At 41.3% G+C, this 19878-nt stretch overlaps 1 long non-coding RNA gene across 2 annotated transcripts in view; it reads left to right on the top strand.

The window, feature by feature from the left end:
- The first annotated feature begins 977 nt into the window (after positions 1-977).
- The window catches only part of LOC140913835 (uncharacterized), a 119919-nt gene continuing 101018 nt past the window's right edge, over positions 978-19878 (top strand). For both annotated transcript variants that reach the window (XR_012159669.2, XR_012159670.2), the window contains exons 1-2: positions 978-1119; positions 2379-2422. This is a non-coding gene — a long non-coding RNA (uncharacterized LOC140913835). The remainder of the gene's footprint in view (positions 1120-2378; positions 2423-19878) is intronic.

Below are 19878 nucleotides of genomic sequence, written 5' to 3'. Positions count from 1 at the left end.
CTGCCAACCGATTTAATCTGGCCCTTGAGTGCCAGCCGTAGAGCAGGATCTAGCGCTTGCCCCACTCCTGCGCTCCACCTGGGGAGCAGGCTTGGGGGCCACTCCATGCATGCATGCTGCAGCTCCGGCTCCTATGCACCCTGCTCCCGCCCCAAGTGCCACCCATGCAGCTCCCATTGGCTGGGAATCACGGTCAATGGGAGCTGTGGGGGCAGCACTTGCGGACGGGGCAGTGCACAGAGCTGCGCCTCTGTGTAGGAGTCAGAGGGGAGACATGCCGCTGCTCCCGGGAACTGCTTGAGATTAGCGCCGCCCAGAGCCTGCACCCCGACCCCCCCTTCCCCAACCCTGATCCCCCTCCAAACCCCTTGATCCGAGCCTGGAACACCCTCCTGCACCCCAAACGCCTCATCCCCAGCCCCACCCCAGAGCCCACTCCCCCAGCTGGAGCCCTCACCCCTTCCCTCCCGCCCCGGCCCCTCAACCCCACCTGCACCTCAACCCCCTGGCCCCAGCCCGGAACCCCCTTCCGCACCCTGAACTCCTCATTTCTGGCCCCACCCCAGAGCCTGCACCCCCAGCCCTCACCCCCTCCTGCACCTCAGTCCCAATTTTGTGAGCATTCATGGCCCGTCAAACCATTTCCATACCCAGATGTGGCCCTCTGGCCAAAAAGTTTGCCCACCCCGGCTCTGTAGGCAACAACCAAACCCTTGAAGCTCCCCCAGAAGCCAAAAACCAAATCAGTCGCAGGCGCCAGATCTCGGTGTGCAGCGTACCAAGGAACGAGCTGCCCCCCAACACACACGCCGGCTCTAACCAAGACCCCACCGGGCCCTGGCGGGGGGGGGGGCAGCAGGCACCGCAGGGTGCCCCGGCCCGGGGGCTCTGTGCGGGGCGAGCCGCCCCCTTGCCCGGGCAGTTCGGCGGGCTCCCCCTGGTGCTCAGAGCCTAGAACGCGCCCACTCGCCGGTGCCCGTCACATGGGCTCAGCGCCTGTCGTCGGGGGCGGCAGCGGGCTCGAATGGGGCTCGCGCCAGGTAACGGCCGCCCCGCCCCCGGGGGAGTTCGACGGATTCGGGGACGGCGGGGCGGCAGCCGCGCGCCCCCTCACTGCAGGTACCGCCCCGGCTGCCGGGCTCGCCCCGGCCGCCCTCGAGCCCCACTGGCGAGGGAGCCGCGGCCGGGGGGTCAGGGCGGAGCCGGCTCCCGGCGGCGGTGGGCGCCTCTGGCTCCTGCTCGGGCCGCTGTGAGGGGTGGGGCGCGGGCGGAGTGTGCGCCCGCCTCAGCATCGCCAGTCCCCGGCCCTCAGGAGACCCCAGCCGGGCTCTCGACAGGTCGCGACCGAGCGACTGCAGCGCGGCTGGGGGCCCGCTTCCTGTGTCTCGGGCAGCCTTTGGGGTGGCGCCGCCTCCTGGCGCCGCGGGTTTCGGCTCAGCTGCGGGAGGCTCCCCTGGAACCGCAGGCGCTGGAGGAAACCCCCAAAGAGCCCTGGAGCGGCGATGAGCTCACCCCCGGGTTAGGCAGGCCGCAGGCTGCTCCCTGCCAGTCGTGCAAAGCTTTTCCCCCATCTGGTTAGCGCACCGACCCAGCCCTTTAGCGACATACGTAATGTAGGGAGGAAATTTGTAATAAAGCTGCTTCATACAAATATCACGGTGTCCTCCAGGGAGGGAGGATAAATGGATAATGCCTTTGAGGCTGGCGCACTGATTCTCATGTCTACACTACAAACTTAAGTTGAGTTACAGCCACCACCGTAATTACTTTATAAAAAGTAACCTATTTCCTCTTGTTTATTCCCCCCCCCCCCTGTTCCTCAGACGTTCTTGTTAAACCCTGGATTTGTGCTGGAAATGGCCCACCCTGATTATCATACACATTGTAAGGAGAGTGATCACTTTAGATAAGCTATTACCAGCAGGAGAGTGGGGTGGGGGGAGAGAAAACATTTTGTAGTGATAAATACCCATTTTTTCATGGTCTCTGTGTATAAAAACATCTGTATTTTCCACAGTGTGCATCCGATGAAGTGAGCTGTAGCTCACGAAAGTTTATGCTCAAATAAATTGGTTAGTCTCTAAGGTGCCACAAGTACTCCTTTTCTTTTTGTGAATACAGACTAACACAGCTGTTACTCTGACACTGTAATTACTGCAGTTTTTCAGGTCCACACTGGCCTCCTGTCGGTGGAGCATGTCTCCACCAGGAGTATTTGTACCAACTTAACAGGGGCAGTGTGGCTTCTCACCTCCTGGTGGAGCTTCCCACTGGGAGCCTGGCTGCTGCCCAGGTTCCCTGCTGCCATCTTGCTCCTGGCTCTCAGGGTTGGGGGAGTTCAGAGCAGGGAGCCTATTAACCTTTCTTGTCATTTTCAGGGCTCCAGTGCAGAGCTGTGAAATTGACAAGAATGACAACCAATGTAAGTAACAAAGTGTCTATATGGAGGTTGCCTCCTCCTAACTACACATACCAGGGCTGGGCTTAGGGAAAATGGCACCCTGGGTGAACTTGTATTTTGCCCCCTCTCCTTCCCCCCCCACTCCTGGCTCCTACAGGCTCTCTGGCTCCTTCAGACACAACAGCAGCCGCCAACAACTCCGTCCCACTTTTGGTGAGCCCTGTCTACACATACACTCACACCCTGCTCTGCAGAGATGGGGTACATGGGCGGTGGGGGCAGGGGACACCCTGACATCAGTGGTGCCCCTACCCCAGCAGACTGGAAGCTCCTAGGAGCAAATGGCCAGGGGTGGCTCCAAGGCAGTGGGCAGGATTCTCAGGGCTGTAGATGGCAGCAGGGGGAGGGGCACCCCTGTTCCGGAGGCGTCCCATTTATAATGGCGCCCCCAGCCTCCACCCAGTTCGCCCCTGCTTAAGGCCAGCCCTGACACCTGCATAAGCCCTACACATCTTGTGCAGGTGGAGTTATTATGTCGGTGTAGTAAGGCACTTACATCAATGGGAGCAAGGCTATAGTATAGACACTGACATAATTAGATTGACATAAGCTGCCTTCCATCAACCTAACACTGTAGTGTAGACCAGGCCTCAGGCAGACTGAATTGGGGGTGAACATTCAAATTGAAAGGAAATATAAAGGGAAAGTTAATGTGTCACCCTCAGATTTGCAAATAAATGCTTTAACACCAGAGGCTAATTATGCTGAAAGGTGAATGAAAGGTAATGTGGCCAGGGAAAATTTTGTAATGAGTAAGAGGACTTTAAGGAGAGAGCAGGATGAAGAAAAGAAATCTCAGTGCTTGGAAAAGAGAGAAGGCGTTCCAGATAGGATGCCAAAATGGGAAAAGTGGCAGCTCAGAGGGATGCATTAGATAGCACAAATTACTTTGCCCCTTTTCTTTCAAAGTGTTGTTCTCCCCTATTGTGGAATAGTAGTAGTAGAACTCAGGAGACGTAGAGGAGTGAAGAAATAAGAAGGTGTGAGGTCATAAGTAGCGTGGCAATAGTCCACAAAAGGTTTTTGAAAACTAGGACGTGTCTACACTGCAACAGACACCCACAGCTGGCCCATGCTAGCTGACTCAGGCTAAGGAGCTCAGGCTAAGAGAGCTGTTTAATTGCAACGTAGATGTTCAGGATCGGGACCCTTGCACCACCACTACAACTATTCCATAAAAGGGCCATTTGGATTTGAATAAGAGATAATAAGTAGGGAGTCAGTGAAGGTGAGTGGGATGAGTATGGTCCTGCTTTTCGGAGAGAGAGTGAGTAATCTGGCTCTTGTATTTTCATCTGAAATTTAGAAAGTAACAGGCTTAAAATATCCACTCTTGCAATTATTTTTATTATTATTATGAAGTGATCAGTGCACGTGTAAAGATTTCAATAGAGGAAATGCTGAGATAAGGAAAACTTCAGACAGCAAGGCTGGAAATTTTGAGGCAGTGTTGGCTCCCTACTTGGAGTGCCTATCAATAGCTTGACCGTAGTATTCAGTGACACACAGATGAGGCACGTTAGCTTAAATAGGCATTTTGCACCGCTTTTGCTTTTATTGTTTATCTTTCCTTTCAAAGCCACTGCTTAGTAGTTGTTTAGATTAATTGAATCATCACATTCTAGACCTCTTAAACTACTTACTTCATATTTTTATATACCATATCACCTTCTTGTGCAGTGTAGAAAAACAAATATTAATTGTTTATTTCCACGTAACATGCTATACACAGGACCACATTTTGCTTTAAATCATCCTTGTAATTTTCAGCAGGGCCTCACTGTCTTTAAGGTATGATGTGTAGAGAGATGTGTTATCAAGTGGAAAATCACTTGTGAATGGGAAAGTAGTAAATAGGGTACTATAAAACAAAATGTAAAAAATGGATTTCCAGCCATTACCCAGTACTTTTATGTATCCCTTGTAATCAAATTATTTTTCCCAGTTATCCAAAAATCACTTTTTACAAACTGAAAATATAGTGCAAATTACTTGACAATTGGAATGAAGCTAATCCACATTTTATGAACAAGGTACCATCGTAACACTTGCTAAACTTGAAGTACAGTGAATTTATCAATCTTACTAGTACAAAGCAATTTATTATTGAAAAAAACCAAACCATTTGCCTTACTTGTTCCTTTCATTTATCGCAGCTATCTCTTGTCAAATAGATGTTTCCTGTCCTGAAGTGCTTACAATCTAATATTAAGAAAAGACACAAGTGGGTTTAACAAATAATAAGAAGCAGAAGGGGTGATGATAGTGATATGGTCATTCATGAACATGGGCTTGATTGGGCACAGCTTGTTGCTTCTGATTCAGTTAACAGTGTGTGTGTATAATGTGTGTATACACACACACACACACAGGGATTTGAAGCTACTTATGCCTTTAGTAAAAATGGCCACTACCTCACTGGGGAGGAAGAATGTCTTTAATAAAGATGACTGATTTTTCCTATTTCCAATGAGACTGAAACTTCCCTGTCTTCAGGGAAATCAGGGCCATCTTTTCTAAAGCCTTTACAACGCTTCTTAATCTTCAAATTTTCCAACATATGGCATGTTCCATATGCATGGGAGGAAAAATGACTGAAATGTAGAACATACGTATGTTGTGCGTTATACTATTATTTATAGATAATGTCTTTTCACTGTAAATATTCTTTTTAAGGATATTTTCTCATTGTCTGAAATTAAATCCATTTTTTTTAAAAGATAACCCCAAGAATTCATCTTTTTTCTACCATGTATAATAATAAATTCCTATATGGGTTATTTGAATGTTGGATCTTCTGTTCTCTAGTCCAGGTTGCTCTTAATTGAGCTGCATTAAGAACTCTTTGCAGCTATGTGGAGAAGCCACTTTGCCAGTTACAACTCCTTGCTGGACAGCAGTAGAATGCTGTGAATTGAGACTTTAGGGTTCTATTCTCAGCTTTGGGATGGTGAGTGTTGTCTAGTGATTAGATCAGTAGTAAGTGACACACCGATTTGACAGTTCTTTCTGACAAGAAGTATGGAGAACACTGGGATTTATTCTTGGTTTTGTTAGCCATGGCTTTCTGTGACCATTCAGTTACTTTCTTTGTAAAATGAGGTGGTTGATACTTGACTAGTTAAGATAGGGGCATGAAGAATTGCTCAATAATAAGATCTTAAGTGCTGTTTATATTTGTGCAGTGAATGGAATAGGTGAGATAGTACTGAACACTTGAATAGCAGTAGTTTCTCCTTGTTCCCCAATAGTTTACTTAAGTTTAAATAGGTTTTTTTCTATTACTACTGTTCAATTAGGCAAACTTTCTTTAATACGCTTAAAGTAGCTGGCCTATCTGTATTGCCAGTTGGCCTAGGCAATGCTCGTCACAGAACTCCAACAAAGAAATCTCTTCCTACCTCAGTTTGCTAGAGCCCAGTTCTGTTGACCTGCAGAGCATGAGACAAGACTTGCTGTTTTGCACAAGTTATTTTATGGGATGAGTAAGTGGGGAGAGGTTATGATGGAGGCCAGGAGGAAGACTTTGGCTGTGGAGGGGAAGTCTTTAATTTTTTTGGTAAGGTTTCTTACTTAGTGCTTCCCATATTACATTAAAATTTGTGCTTTTAGTGTATGTAATGCATCTAGAGTTTAATAAGGGGGTCTATGAAATCTAAATTAACACACCTTAAAGGAGAAGACCTGGGAAATGATCAATATAGTGCTGGGGTAAGCAAATGTTTCCATTGCACCAAGTGTAATGAGAATCCTGATCTTTTTCTTACCAAACAGTAGGAAAAAAATTGTTTAAGGGTCTAGAGCTTTGTTTGTGTTTTGTCTTATTACCTAAATAATCCTTGTGGTAACATAAAGAAAGTTAGACAATTAACAGTAAATAAGGCAGCATGTCTGTCACGGAAGTCACGGATTCTGTGACTTTCCATGACTTCTGTAGTGGCTGGTGCTGGCTTAGGGGCTGCCCGAGCCGGGTAGCCCCTAGGCCAGCAGCAGCGGTTTGGGTGTGTGGGGAGGGAGCTCAGGTGTGGGGCAGGAGTGCGTGGCGGCGCTTACCTGGGGGGGCTCTCTGGCTCTGACTGGCATGTCCCTGCAACTCCTAGGCGGAGTGCCTGAGGGCTCTGTGCACTGCCCACACCTGCTTGTGCTGCCCCTGCAGCTCCAATTGGCTGCAGTTCCTGGCCATTCAGGTCTGCGGTTCCTGGCCAATCAGAGCTGCGGAGCGGCACTTGTGGCGGGAGCAGCAAACGGAGCCTCCTGGCTGCCACTCCCCCTAGGAACTACAGGGACATGCCGGTCAGAGCCGGGTAGCGAGCCTGCCAGCTCCACCAACTGCAGCCCCCCAGCACCAGTGAAGGTCCTGGGCCACCGCCCCCAAGCACCCACGGTCCCCGGCCCAAGTTTTAGATAGGGGTATGTAGTAAAAGCCATGGATAGGTCATGGGCTGTGACTTTTTGTTTATTGCCCATGACCTGTCCAGGACTTTTACTAAAAATACCCATGACTAAAACGTAGCCTTAATAGTAAATAAGTAATTTCACAACTGTAAAATAAAACATCATTGAGGGGGTTTCTGTTAAAGGTGTGCTGCTAACAAAATAGAAAATAATAAATTTTTAGTGAGTTATAGTTTGCTTCTCATGCTTAAAGATATAATTCTATATTTCTCTTGCATTTAGAAAGACCCTTTCCTACCCTTCTTGGGTAAAAGGCCAGAGAAAGTCAGGCAAAGCTTTTGAGGGTCCTATCAGCATATGCAAAATACAATTCTCAAATAGATTACAGTCAACGTGAGTTGATTGTGGCTGCCTCACTATAACTACTTCGTCATTTATAATAATACTTGTAAATATGAGGCTTAGAAGGTATGAAAAAAGAAGTAGGATGGGCCTTAAACTCCTATGGAGGGATGCAGAGAACTTGGAGGTGAGTTGCGGAAGAAATCTTTATGACCTTTAACAGCAAGTCTATATGATATGTAAGCTAAGCTTACTACTTGCTCACCTTTCTTATAATAGGTTTCAGAGTAGCAGCCGTGTTAGTCTATATTCGCAAAAAGAAAAGGAGGACTTGTGGCACCTTAGAGACTAACCAATTTATTTGAGCATAAGCTTTCGTGAGCTACAGCTCACTTCATCGGTACTAAGTAGAACAGAAGGGGGCAGAGTTGTATAAGTATAATCACTCATGTGTGATTGTGTTTTAAACAGTAGGAACCTATATTAGGAAAGTAAGTGAAAAATTATTTGTGTAAAAGATTTGATAGTGAAAATGCAAGTTAATGTTCATTTAACTTTTTGGTTTTGCCACTTCTATTATTTGGCAACTGCTTATCTGTTCTTTTTATGTATATCCTACATTGTTGCGATGCTACTGATGAACATGTGTGAAGAAGATGCTTTCTGGGCCCTAGTAGCACCGCTAGAGAAAACTAAGTACTTAGATGGACTATTTAGTTATTCTCGTGATAAGATTGTCATTTTCACTAGTGAGTCTAATCTGTTGATTCAGTATGTTTGCATTTAAAATTTGACTTCTAGTTGCAATCCCTACATTCATTATACAACACTTCTATTTGGCACTTAATTTATTTTATTTATGTACTTAGATTTAATATAATAGACTCCTATTGAAGGCTCTAGGCACTCTAATACTAATACATCAGTAATTATGCAATAAAATACCAGCAATATTAAAGTAACTGTAAAACATGCATCAGAAGTCATATCCTTCATGAAAGATTTGCTGAAGTGAAGGTAACAGTTACTTATTACTTATGTAGGTCCTGATCCAAAGCCAACTGAAGTCAACGTGAGTCTTTGTTGACTTCAGTGATATTTGGATCTGCAGGGCTATAGATTTGCATAGCGCTTTCCAAAACAAAGACATAGTCTCTTCCCCAAACAGTTTAAAGTAACAGCAAGAAGGGATGACAGCGAATGACTGCTGGGTGAAAGACAAAGATGTAGACAATAAGTCTTGTGGTTGCTTGGAAGAATGTGCATGTCTTGACAACTGTAGCTTCCTGAAAAGGCAACAACACACACATTTGTAGTAGTTTTGGTATTTTTATTGAATGGAGAATAAATCCTGTGAGACCAATCTTCATGTCATTAGACATAAATTTTAGTAATTTATGAATGGTATTTGTAATTCAAGAGTAGTTATCAATTTATATTGACTAGCAATCCTTAGTCTCCCTAACACATAGTTTCTCAAACTGTGTGGTCCATGGACTTTATATTTGTCTGCAGAGAGCAAGTGAGTTACATGGTACTTCTCTTCCTTGTTTTCAGCTGCTTTTACAGGTTACATTCTTTATAATGAAGAGCCTGGACACTAGTAAGAGAACCCATTCTATTTGCCTCCACTAAGGGTGGAAGCTACAAGAGGAAGAGAAAATGAAGCAGGAGCTGCCTTCAGGAACAGGAGCCACAAGGCAGACAGCAGCTGCCTGAAGAGAAAAGGGGACCAGTCAGGAGACTAGAGGGAAAGAGAGTCTGGGTTCCATGTGTTGTGGTGAAGGGCACAGAGACAGGAAAAGGTATGAACAGATCAGATGGAAAGGGTGGGATATGAAATGAATATTTCCTTTCCCCTGAAAGGACACAACACTACATTAGAGATAGTTAATAATAGCTGGAAACATTACAAAAAACTTTCAGTATAGATAAGGTTCTAATACTTAATTATATACAGTTAAATACTATATTTCAACCCTCTGAGAAATGGGAGACTTCAAAAGACCACTTGCTTATTTAATTATTACTGAAAAGCTAATGAGTAATTCTAAAGGGTCCAAAGTTAACACTTTGAAACTATATTCTGAAACTCAAACTTGGTATAGAAGACAAATGTGAATAAAAGAGGAAAGGATTTAGATAAATTATTTTAGAGCACTGACCATTTATTTGGCATAAGATAATTTTCTCCTCCATATGTGTTTACAGTAAAAGAAATGTTTATTCGGTGGGTAGTGATACTCTCATTTAAGGAAAATCTACAAAGATGCATTGGTTGACAGCTGAATTGAATGTGGAATGAAAGATACTTTTATCCATATTTGGTTGAAATACTCCAGAGTACAGATATGTTGGTCAAGAATTTGAACTCTTATAATAGATAAAACAAAAATGAAATTACCAGTGGATCCTTTGATTGTGTTTTTGGGGCATTCAGAGAAAGAGAGATCCATTGGATAATACAAAATTCTGATAGCATCAAGGTGTATTCTTGCAGAATTTTAGAAAAAGAGGAAGCCCCTGATAACCTATTGTTTCAAAAGAGATTGATATATTCTTTTATGGAAAAAGTTTATAGGTGATCTGCAACAAGGGGCTAGTAGCCTTTCTCAGATTAAGCCGCCATTTCTGGAATATAAAAAAAGACAATACAAAATAAATAGACCTGGGAAATACAGACATTTTGTTTTACTGTAAAACACTTAATCTTTTTCTTCTGGTCTAGTATATAGACAGAATTATAATATGTAGAACTCATGTATGTTAAACTTCAGCTCTTACTACAAGATTTTTCAATATGGTAATGTAATTTGAAATGGAACAATGATTTTTCTTATATCTACTACATCTGAAAAACTATGAATAAGACCGTTAAAATATCTAAATATTTTGATATTACTCTTCCATGTAAGCAATTACTATATTAAAATTCAACACCCATCAAGTTATTTGTCTTCACACATGCATGTTCACAGGCTGTCTCATGCACTATGTAAGTGTAGGTTGCTATTTGTCATGCATACTCAGGTCACAATTCATGCGGCTTACGATTTTTTAATGCACATTCATGGATATCCCTGCACACAGCTGCACTCATGCAACCAGTTAAAATGCATGCATGAATCATGTGATATGCTCATCTTTACAAGACATCAAATCTTGAAATGGTACTAGCTGCTGTTTGTCTCTTACTGGCCACCTTTATAGTTTCTTATTAAAAATACAAAATGTAAGACACTATTTTTTTTTCCTGTTAAGGATTTGTCTGTTTAAGGTCAAGTACACTCAGAAGTACTGTTAAAATGCCTCTAATTTATACTTTTTTTTTCTTACTAGCATTCAGTTACATACTAAAATCTTTCAGCAACTAATTAAACATAGCATACCTAAATTATGGCAGCATCTTATAAGTATGACTTCAGTTAGTACTACGTACATATTTAATTATAAATGTTAAAACTTTTATGATTTAGACTAAAAATGTCTATGTGGGAGCTGATGTGTTCCTTTTGAATCCCTTGACCCCTCTCCAAACTATTCAACAGTGGGTATCTCCAATTTACTGATTTAGTATTTGGAAAAACCCACAAAGGTCTGATCTTTGAGGCTGGGCTGAATGGTAATAGATATATGAAGATGCATCCTAAATGTTTGTTAGCAGTAATGTTACTTCTAGAAAGCTGCTAGACCACCTGGAAGCACTGTTGATCAGTACCATTTTAAAAACAAATTAAACAGTTACTTGTTAAATATGCAAGAATGCTGATGTCTTTATTATTTGTTTTCATAACATACGGATAATCTAATAATTAATGCGTTAAAATACATGACAATTACAAAACCAGAACAGTAATGTCTGATTCTGCAACCTCGACTTACACATAAGTAGACTCACTGAATTCAGGGGGATTGCTGGCACAAGTACAACTTGTGAATAAAGGGTGTAGAACTGGGCTCTGCACTTACATCAAACATGACCATATTTTAAAAACATATACTGATTCTGATTTAAAAGGAATGATACTCTCTGTGTTTGTTAGTTTACTCAGGCTTGTGTACCATTTATATTGTTTAATAACTTATGTGCGTTCTATTGTTAATCAGCAAAACTTATCCTTGTTTATGAATAAATGTCTGCTTTGGGTTTCCTACTAGAAATGTTACAGGAGCCAAAGGAATGCTGCCATTCTATATCACATTAATATCTTTAAATAACTGTATTTGAAGGATTCTGTTGAATGATTATAGATAGTACAATTATTTGGTTTCTTTGTAAGGTTATAACTGAATCTATACTACTCTGCTGCCAGTCACTTCAATCCCAGAAAGAAAGAGAGGAGTTTCTAAGGGAAGCTTGTATAGAGCCGGTTTTGGGAAAGAACCCATGATTGATTGTTAATAAACATTATAGGTGTGGCAAATCAGGTGTGCCATTATTTGTAAGAGCTACAAGAGTAAAATTAAGCATTCATGTAAGTGTTTGCAGCATCAAGACCTATTTGTGGAACATTCAACTGTACTTACCTACTGTAATTCCATTTGTCTAAAGTGTGTATAGTTATGCTTAACTTGTGAAAGAATTTCTCATACTCAAATATCTGCTAGAAACCTGTTTGGAACCACCAGCTCTTAACTGGAGACTTAGTTCTCATGAGGTTTAAAACCGTCACCCAACTCCATTGTCACATTGCATTGGCTTTTAAAAAAAACAATACTACCTTTGTTGGATTTATAATGTAGACTTGCAGACAGATTGGTTTTCAAATATTGTGGAAAAAAGTGAGTCCTTTTAATGCTTGGTGACAGATATACCTTCAAAATACATTGATGTAATCATTCATTTCTAAAATATGTCTCAGATCTCTCTTCATCGCCAGCTGAACCTCACCTGTTGTCTGGGTTCCACTACGCTCTCTGCACTGAAGGCATGTCCACTTCTTAGGAACTCCCTTCTCCCTGACCATTAGAATGACACACCTCATCCTGGTCCCAAAATCTACTGGCCGGTATAAATTATGGTAGTGCTGCAGTTGCACTAAATATTTAGCATGTTCCACATGCTAGTTGCTTGGAGCTGTGGTAAGAATTTAAGACTATCTAGTGATTCGTATAGTGTGGTAAATCATACTTTTAACAGAAAGCTATAAACCTAACATGAAGTATTTTGAGCCTGTGCGACAATTTATATTTCCTCATTTGTGTGCAGGATTCCTGTATAGACTAGTGATTAATGTTCTTGAACTCCGTAGAGAAGGGTGGACTGCTTAGTAAGATTACCAAGTTGAAATGCCTTTAGGTTGAGCCACTTTTACCTCCAGCTTGAGTAGGAAGAGCTAGGCATTTTCTAAAGAGGTTCACTGACATTAAAACTCCATATGATGCCATACTATAGAAATATTACATCAGGAATTCAAAATAGTCAACAAAGGATCCCCTCTGTGGTTTAGTTTTTTTTAATTATTATTAAAATTGTGAACCAGAGAGATGAAATAACATCCTGGGACAGTAAGGGATGTGGACTTTAAGGGATCTGTATGAACCTTCAGCAAATGAGACACAAATTCTAACTAACAGAAACTCAGATATAAAACTGCTGTCAGTTCAGACACTTATATCTGTGGATAGTTGGCTGGTATTATGCACTTTTTGCAAGCAATTTCAACTACATCATCTCACCAAGCAATGCTACCTATATTACTAAGTCTGATTTCATACTGGTTTTACATTGTATAACTCCTCTGATTCTGTAGTTACTCTTCCTAAAATATTGCCCACTACTGTGTCTTACATCCTCTTAAAGGCAAAACTGGGTGGCTTCAGCTTTTTTCGAAATGGCTATTCAAATGGCAGGAGTTAATTGCATGTAAATTCAACAGGTGCAGAGTGGAAGAAAATATGACAGTCCTCACATACTAGAACAGAAACAAAACTAGTTTAGTTCAAATTGTTGTATAGAATGTAAAACAAAATGGAGACCTGTCACAAATGCTACGATAAGTACGCTATGTGTTCTGTTGTCACAGAATTCATTCTGCTGCAAAATTGAGCTTCAGAATCTATTTTTGTTGTTGTTCTTAACCTACCATTCATTTATGTGTTAATGCTGAACTATAAAGGTGACAATTTGCATGCCCACATTCTCACTTGAAATCATTTTTAGCAAAAACACCCCGCTATTATTTCAAATTGTCTCATCCCTCTGTTCTTTACCCACTTCCAAAATCTCCTGTCTCCCCTTTGACCATTTCTACAATTAACTTATATTGTCAATGCAAAAATTGCAGCATATTGAAAGCTGAACGTTGGTCATCATAAAATAAAATGGGGACTACTGTGCTGATTTTAGTGGTTTTAATAGGGAAATGAATGCAAACTTCAATTGTGAAGGTAAATAAAACTCCCACAGAATTACTAGTCTACTGTACCAGATTTTAGGGTCAGCACACCATGGAGTACATGAGGCCCTTGACCTTAATCCTGTGAAAGGTAGATATTCTGAGAGGTATTATCAGATAAATTAATTTTTACCAATTTTGTTGCTATTCTATAATTATACTTTGTTCAATGCTCTACTGCCTCTACTTCAGAGTCTGAGACTCCTTGAAAAGATTTGTGAGATGCAAAGGCTCCCTTGTTGACCATATACTGGCACCCGGTCTTATATCTTCTCAGTAGATGTGATCAATGTCATCATAGTCTCTGCAAGAGGTCAGTATCTGGATGAAGAACAGCTATCTCAAACTGAATCTAAACTAAAGTAGTACTGATGGGAAGGGAGACACACTTAGGAGCTTACATCAAAGTAACATAAAGTTTTTTGTCTTATTAGGATTTTCACTAGTCCTAGATAACCAGGTAGCAATAGTGATGGTAAATACCTTCTTCCACTTCCAGTTTACCAAGAAACTTGTGTTTTCATCTCAAATAAGGTTCTAGCTACAATAATGCACATGTTCATCACTTCCTGATTGGACTTTGGTAACTTTTCCACCTTCAACTCCATACATAACACAATCCTCCAACTTGTAGAGAATGCAGCACCCTTTTTCCTTAGGGGGGATGGCGCTCTTTGTCCTGTCCTGAGTCCCAGTTCACTTCTCATGCCAATTCAAGAACCTGGTCAAGGGATGGGGCCTGACTACATTAGAGACTGTCTCTCTATTCAGAATGCAGTGAGATAACTATGTTTATCTTGGGCACGGTATGTTTAACAGGTCCTGAGGTGAAGCCCTGAGCAGTTGGAGCTAAAGTGTGCTTAGTCAAGAGTTTCAGACTGTGAAAAGATTTATTGGAGGAGATTAGAAGGAGCCCATCCTTATAATTTTCAGACTGCTGCAAGGCTCATCTTTTTCTTACAGCCCTCATCTAAAGTGCCAAACACTGTTAAAACCCTGCAAATTTAAGTCTCTAAGGTGCCACAAGTACTCCTTTTTAAAAAAAGTTAACTAACCCAGGAGAGAGCCAGAGTGGAGTCCACTATGGACATCTCCATGCAACTCCTTAAATCTTGCAAATCCAAATTACTATATATGACACTAGGTGCTATATGATGTACTAGATGTTCCAAACAATCTTGTCCTGCACACACTTTTCCTCAGGTATTGGAGGAGGACTTGCAAGCAGTTGGTGCCTCTCCTTGCCATTGGTTTTGCTTAGGGTGACCATACATCCCGTTTTGGCAGGAACAGTCCCCTTTTCCAGCTCTGTCCTGGCCATCCCTACTTTTTTTGCCCAAACTGGGCATTTGCCCCGGCTGCAAGGCAGAGCGGAGAGCAGCAGCTGCTGCCCAGGATCAGTTGAAGGCAGTGCAGGGGAGCCGAGAAATTTTCTGCTGGCAGGCAGCACTGCCTTCAGAGCTGACTCCCTGGACAGCGTGGAGCTCGAGTGGTCAGCCCCAGCCCCTGCTGCAGGTGGCACGGGGCTCAGCAGGTCAGCCGCAGGCAGTATGGCAAGGGAAGCTCTGGTGAGCCCTGTGCATGGGGTTGGGGATAGGAGTGGGTGGGGAGGCTCGGGTGTGCCCTGGGCGATTCCATTTTTACTTTAAGAAATATGGTCACTCTCGTCTTATTTTATCTCTTGGCCACTGACTTCTGGAACTGCAATAACATAATGGATAATTAGAGCAATTCAGATGTAACTCCTTCAGCTTTGTCTAAAGTTCTAGAGTAGAGAACATGATCACAGATTATACAAATATGAATGTTATATAACAAATACATAGTAAAAGTTTTAACCTGTGCAGTTGAGTCTTGTCTATTCAGCTTCTTGTAGAAAAGTTCTGGTTCAAAGCGTTTGATGAGTCAATACAAATTCCTAAGGAATAGGAAGAGAAAATAATGTAATATATCTTTGTGTATCTTATAAAGCAATAAAAATCTACTCCTTGACCATTAAGTGACCTAGTAAATCTTTTCATGTGTAAAAGAAACCTAATTTTATGCATCCATGTTTCCTGAGAACAAGATTGTTGAATGCAAGATGATAGTTATATCTATCCTTCAGTGATAGTTGTTTGTATAGAGAGGATAACTGTGGCTCTCTACCTATCAGGGTACCATGTTAATAACTGTTCAGTGTACAGTAATGGTAAGGAGACTATGCTACCTATCAAATTTAGCCAGGTTGAGCCAGAATTTCACAGGTCTTTAGGTGCCTATTTTCATCTTTAGGTGCCTAAATACCTTTGAAAATCTGGCCTTTAGTTCTCTGCTTGCACAGGAATAAAATTGTGTGTATTTGCTTTCTAGCTAGCTAGAGAGAGAGAGAGAGATTGACATTTCACACATCATTATAGGAGATTATTTACAAATAACTAGAATTTTATAATACACAAAAACTTATAAATTTGTGATATTTAAAAATATTTTTCACATGTGGTTTTAAAATCTACTCCTGAACATCAAATTTAACTGCAACTTCTTCCAGCAATGTTTGTCCCAGAGTGCATTAAACCTCTTCCAGAGAGGGCATGAAAATTATAGGTATGCAACTGCATTTTCCATCAAAATTTTGAGTTAATATTTTATTATGAGAATCTTGTTTTCTGCACACATTATTGTTATATGGGGTTATTTATAAATCTAGAATTTCTACTATCTACTTTCCAGTTATCTGAGAGAGAGATATTGAAAGGTCTTGTAAGCACTTTAAGATGCTTCAGATTGCATTCTTGAAGTCACAGATAAAGATGGAAGAATCAGCAGCTTGTGCCTTGATTGAGCTAAAATTATACATTTCCCAACAGGAAATAACGGGGAATAGTAAAGAATCATGGATTTAATGGATATTTTTAGAGTTTTACTGTTTAAAATGGGAAGACTGAATTTCCTAAAAAAGGTAGATAGCATCTTACCTCTCCCAAGGTTGTCTAAGCGCATGAAGAATGCCTTATATTAAGTATAGGTAACTTGTTGAGAACAACCCTTATTTTGGTCTATACAGTAAAGCAAATATAATTGGTGGATTGTACAACTGCACCTTAACAGGATTGGGGGAATCTCTGTGTTTCTGTCCTGTACATTGTGAAGAAGTAAATTGGTATACTATTCAACTTATGTTCATGCTAGAGTACTTTATAGCCCATTTCTTGTTCTGAAAATTAACAAATTTAGTTATAAAACTGTCTGAAGCATTTGCTCACGTGTGAAATTGCTTGCATGCTCCTATGACTGGGCATTTCTTGGCGCTTATGAGTGTGCAGTCTCTCTTGTGTGAGTTTGCTCTTGCATCTACCTATGAGCATGCTGGGGCTCTGTATAGGAGTGTTCATTTGGATCAATAAAATGCCTAGTTAGCTAAATGAAAAGGCATAGTTTGCTGCACCATTAAGCCTTCTATTATACTAGTGATTTGTAGGTTAACGTGAATCTGTTATTTAGTTCATCAGCTTCTCCATTAGAGCAGTAACAACATTTATTAAGAGCCATGAGAGTGCTGAGCATTTTACAGTGTCTTCTCCAAGGAGTTGGAGAAGAGTTCTCTTCTAAACTGAAGTTGCATAACATGAAGTTACATATTTAATCTCTCTAGCATTCACTATTTCTACTGCTTAATCTGTCCTAGACTGCAGCAATTTTGCTCTGCAGGACATCAAGCTCAGTGTTAGTTATAGTTACACTAGATTTTACTTTTAGAATTTCCATTGATGCGTCTCAAGAAATTATTTCAGGAAATGAACAATAGACTGCTTTATAGTCCGGGCTTGGTCCTCTGTCATATGAAAGGTTTCAGAGTAGCAGCCATGTTAGTCTGTATTCGCAAAAAGAAAAGGAGTGCTTGTGGCACCTTAAAGACTAACCAGTTTATTTGAGCTTTCGTGAGCTACAGCTCGCTTCATCGGATGCATTCAGTGGAAAATACAGTGGGGAGATTTATATACACAGAGAATATGAAACAATGGGTGTTACCATACACACTGTAATGAGAGTGATCATTTAAGGTGAGCTATTACCAGCAGGGGATGGGGGGGGAGCCTTTTGTAGTGATAATCAAGGTGGGCCATTTCCAGCAGTTGACAAGAACATCTGAGGAAGGGGGGGGGGAATAAACATGGGGAAATAGTTTCATTTTGTGTAATGACCCATCCACTCCCAGTCTCTATTCAAGCCTAAGTTAATTGTATCCAGTTTGCAAATTAATTCCAATTCAGCAGACTCTCATTGGAGTCTGTTTTTGAAGTTTTTTTGTTGAAGAATTGCAACTTTTAGGTCTGTAATCGAGAGACCAAAGAGATTGAAGTGTTCTCCGACTGGTTTTTGAATGTTATAATTCTTGACATCTGATTTGTGTCCATTTATTCTTTTACGTAGAGACTGTCCAGTTTGACCAATGTACATGGCAGAGGGGCATTGCTGGCACATGATGCCATATATCACATTGGTAGATGTGCTGGTGAACGAGCCTCTGATCGTGTGGCTGATGTAATTAGGCCCTATGATGGTGTCCCCTGAATAGATATGTGGGCACAGCTGGCAATGGACTTGTCCCCCCCCGCTCTCCTGCTGGTATTAGCTCATCTTAAGTGATCACTCTCCTTACAGTGTGTATGGTAACACCCATTATCTAAACTTATGCTCAAATAAATTTGTTAGTCTCTAAGGTGCCACAAGTACTCTGTTTCTTTTTGTCATATGAAAGTTTCAATAATTTTCTGCTTTTAGATGCTGGTGTTTATATAATAAGCCATCATTCTTGTTCTTCCCCGGGCTTTTAATTTCTACACTCCTTTATTCTAGTGAGGATGATGATAAACAAAATCATTCCTATTGAGATAGCAAAAGAACTCCAGTTAATTGCTTCAGTGGGAAGAGTAAAATGCATGTAGGCAAAGCGCTTTAATATAATTTCCCATAATTTTTACCCTTTGAATTTCAGAGTTAAGTTAACTAGCTTTGCTTATACGCAAAGGCATAGTTTGACTTCCATATTTGGGGGGGCAACTCCAGTCAGGCCAAGGGGGCTGCGCATGGGGGCGGGCAAATTCCGTGCCTGCCTAAGGCAGTTTTTTTGCGGGGGGAATGCATCTCTACATCGCCCCGCCCCCCCATAAACCCCAGAAAACTTCATGATCTTATCTGCTTATATTTGAGAGATTACTGGTTTCTGGCCTCAAAGGAGTAGAGTTGTTTTTTCTCACTGGGCTAAGGACCTGAGTTTTAAATATGTGGTATTTAAATGTTTATTGAATTACTATACAACTCAGTTGCAAAATAAAAAAATAATTTGTTTTCAGGGTCTGGTCCAATGATGTCTCTATACTGCTGGGAGGAAAATAACAAGTTTATATGATTGCTGTAGTTATTTTATTTACTTTGCCTACTTTTTCTTTAAGTTATCTATACAGATATATATCACAGCCCCAATAAGAGTAACAAATACTACCATGGTATTAAAAGCATCTTGTCAGTTGTATATATAAAAGTGTTAAAGATTAAAAAGGGATTTCAAACACATATGTCCACTGCTTGTTTGACTGGATTAGTCTGAACCATGTTAGCATTCTATAGTTCTTCTCCAGAAGCTTAAGACGATGCTTTGCACATAAACCTGTGGAAACTCCTACAGAAAAACTTCCTGCAGGAAAAGTACTAAATGAGGTAGTGAGATTATAGAACAGCAACAAAATTGGTAAGAATTAATTTATCTGATAATACCTCTCAGAATATCTACCTTTCACAGGATTAAGGCCAAGGGCCTCATGTACTCCATGGTGTGCTGACCCTAAAATCTGATGTAGCAGATTAGAAATTCTGTGGCCGTTTTATTTACCTGAACTATTGAAGTCTGCATACTTTGAGACTAGATTTGCCTCATTGATTTTTTTTATCATCTTTCTTGAAAAAAGGGAGAGGTGGAAGAGCTTTCATATGGGATTTTGTTTGCAATACCTAACATTTTTAAAAGTGAGATGCCTCTTGAGGATTTTATTCTCAGATTTGGGAGGATACAATTTTTCAAAAGTGATTAAATGAATTAGCATCCTAAAGTCCAGTTAGGTGCTTTGGAAATTTTTGCCTGCAATCCTGTGTGCATGCTAATAAAGAAGGGAAAACTACCCTTTCTGTACTTTTGTGTCTTTGAAGTATCATATTGCAGGATTCCCAGTCACCACAGAGTCTTTTAGTTTGGGCTCAAGGGTGGTGTGTTGCATCCAACGTTGACTTTGCTTGCATCATTGG

Source organism: Lepidochelys kempii, chromosome 6, assembly GCF_965140285.1.
Source record: "Lepidochelys kempii isolate rLepKem1 chromosome 6, rLepKem1.hap1, whole genome shotgun sequence".
NCBI classification, from domain to species: domain Eukaryota; kingdom Metazoa; phylum Chordata; order Testudines; family Cheloniidae; genus Lepidochelys; species Lepidochelys kempii.
This window is presented reverse-complemented; position numbering and strand designations above follow the sequence as displayed.